This window comes from Musa acuminata, chromosome BXJ2-1 (assembly GCF_036884655.1).
Source record: "Musa acuminata AAA Group cultivar baxijiao chromosome BXJ2-1, Cavendish_Baxijiao_AAA, whole genome shotgun sequence".
NCBI lineage: Eukaryota > Viridiplantae > Streptophyta > Magnoliopsida > Zingiberales > Musaceae > Musa > Musa acuminata.
Genome location: NC_088338.1, coordinates 36,067,988 through 36,070,740, shown reverse-complemented (window position 1 = coordinate 36,070,740; position 2,753 = coordinate 36,067,988).

The following is a 2,753-nucleotide window of genomic DNA, read 5'->3' as shown; positions in this document are numbered from 1 at the left end:
AAGTTTTATTAAGAGAACATAAAATCTTGTTTATGAGTTCAAAATTCAAAAAACATTTGCCAAGAGCTCTTAAACCATTAACGATATCCGTAAAACGGGTGTACATGTCAACAATGGTTTTACTTGGCTTCATTCAAAAAAGCTCGAAATCATGCATTAAAAAGTTGATTTTCCAATCTTTAACTCTAGAAGTGCCTTCGTGTGTGATTTCAAGAGTGTGCCATATGTCAAAAGCCGTTTCGCACAAAGAAACTCGATTGAATTCATTTTTATCTAAGGTGTAAAACAAGACATTTATAGCCTTTGCATTTAGAGAAAACGTCTTCTTCTCCAAATCATTCCAATAGTTCATTAGAAGAGAAAACATTTCAAATCCATTTTCAACTATGTGTCATAAATCAAGATTCAATGAAAGCAAGAAAACTCTCATTCGAGTTTTCTAATAAGTGTAGTCCGTCCCATTAAAGAAGGGAGGATGAATGAGAGAGTGACCCTCTTGGTTGCTGAAAAGAGCCATTTCTCTTGGGTGTTAATCTAATTGAGAAATAATGAGACTTTGATACCAATTGTTAGGATCAAAAGTACTAAAAGGGGGTGGGGGGTGAATTAGTGCAGCGGAAAACTTTCGTTGGTTTAAAACGATGTTTGTATGATGAAAACATTTTTGATGAAAATCGTTTCGGAAAGTTCTTCAACTTAAGATCAAATAAAAGTATTGTTGAAGTAAAGCAATAGAGCCAGTTTGCAGTTAAGATAGAGAGCAGAATGTAAATGCAAACCGAGATTTAGAGTGGTTCGGTCAATCTCGACCTACATCCACTTTTGGCTTCCTCCTCCTATGAGGTCACCGACGTCCACTAGAGGCCTTCCTTTAATAGATGGAGGCCAACCATCCTTTTACAGCTTTACTTCTTTTGATGGGCTTAGGAGACAATCCTTACAGATTTTCACTCCTCGCTTGAATGATCAAAACTTAGAAGAAAAAAAGGAGAACTTTTAGTCTTTTACAATACTTATAAGCTCTCAAATTCTCAGAATAAATATAAGCTTTTGGTGCCCTTTCATGCAGTAAAGGGTGGGGTTTATATAGGCCCCAATTGGTTTGAATTTGGAGCTCAAAAGTGTCATCTCCTAGATTTTCAGGGTCCTGGCAGTACCATTGCCAAAATTGGGCGGTACTACTGCCTGACACTGCTCGGAGACTGAGCTCAGACGGTACCACTACTTGACAGGGGTAGTACCACCGCTTGACTTCGCTCGGAGACCGAGCTTAGGGGTACCACCACCTGACTTCTCTCGAAGACTTAGCTTCTAGGCGGTGCCACCGCCGGCCAAGAAATTTGGGTCCAAATGGGTTGATCCATTTGGCCCAATTTGGGTATATCAAGGGCCCAATTGGTCCCAGATTAAGTTAATGGGATCACCTCCCATTCCTAACATAATCTTTATGCTAACTACAATATTTAAGACATTAATACTACAACTCGTGTTCCGCTACGTTAATCGCTTCTTCCGACGAGCTTCCGGCAAACTTTCGGCGAACATCCGACGAACCCTCGGCAATGCTCTGATGGACTTCTGGCAAACTCCTAGACTTGCGACGATCCACTTGGCGAGTTTCGACGAGCTTCTTTGGCAAGCTCCTAGACTTCTCGGATTTATTCCCATAGAACCTCCGACGACCATCCGAACTTCCGTCGAACTCTCAAACTCCCAACGTGATCTTTGTCTTGACTCCGGCTCAACACCTGCTGCATATCTTACTGCCATCATAGTTAATCCTACACATGTAAAACAAACTTCGATCTAGAAAATTAATACTAAGCATTAATCAATTTCCGGAATGTCATTGGTCTCTCGATGCTTCGTTCGATTCTTTGGCGCATCATCCTCTCCTGCGGCCTATTGCCCAATCGGCCATTTGACTCCGCAACTCCAATATCCTTGGCGTAATGTCCACTCTTCTTGGCCCGATACCTGAATACATGGCCCGAAGCCTTCTGTCGATACGTCGATCGATCCACCGGCCCGATTGTCACGGACAAACTTCTAAACAGGATGTTTGATGTAATGCTTATGTATGTCCGTGTCTTTTGGTATGTTCATGATTTGTACAACATGTAAAGGGACGACCGAAGGCTTAATAGTCCCATTTTAGTTAGGTTGGTGGCCGCTTTTGGCTTGTAAATAAAGGTTGTGTCATGTGGACACGTGTGAGAGATTTTCGGTCTGTAATGGACCATTTTGACCCTTTGTTGTGCAACTGTTCAAAGCTTGTAAAGTCTGTTTGTAATTTGTATTGTCTATGAAGTGTTTTCAGAAATGTTTGCTTGTGGGTCCCGAATGAGATATTTTCTCTAACCTGTTCTCTCTTTTGTGGGTCCTAAGGGACATGGGAGGCTTCGGGGAGGCTGACCTTTGCGGATAGACACACAAGGGTGCCGCACGACTTAGGCAAAACCAGCTAAGGCCATGACAGATGGTATCAGAGCGGGACAAGCACTCATAGAAACACTTAGCATATAAACGTGGAGGACCTAGCGGGGCTGCGTTGAGGGCAGTTAGCACAGACGCGACCGTTTGGGGGAAAACGGGCATGGAGATATAGGGAAAAGGAGTCGCTCGGATGAGCGAGCATATGAGATTGGCATTCAGAAGAATGGCCAACCCTTCATGTAAGAGGGACCACGAGAATAGGCAAGCTTGGAAGAATGCGGAGCGCACAAAGGTTGGGATGGCTGAGTTTGAGCTAC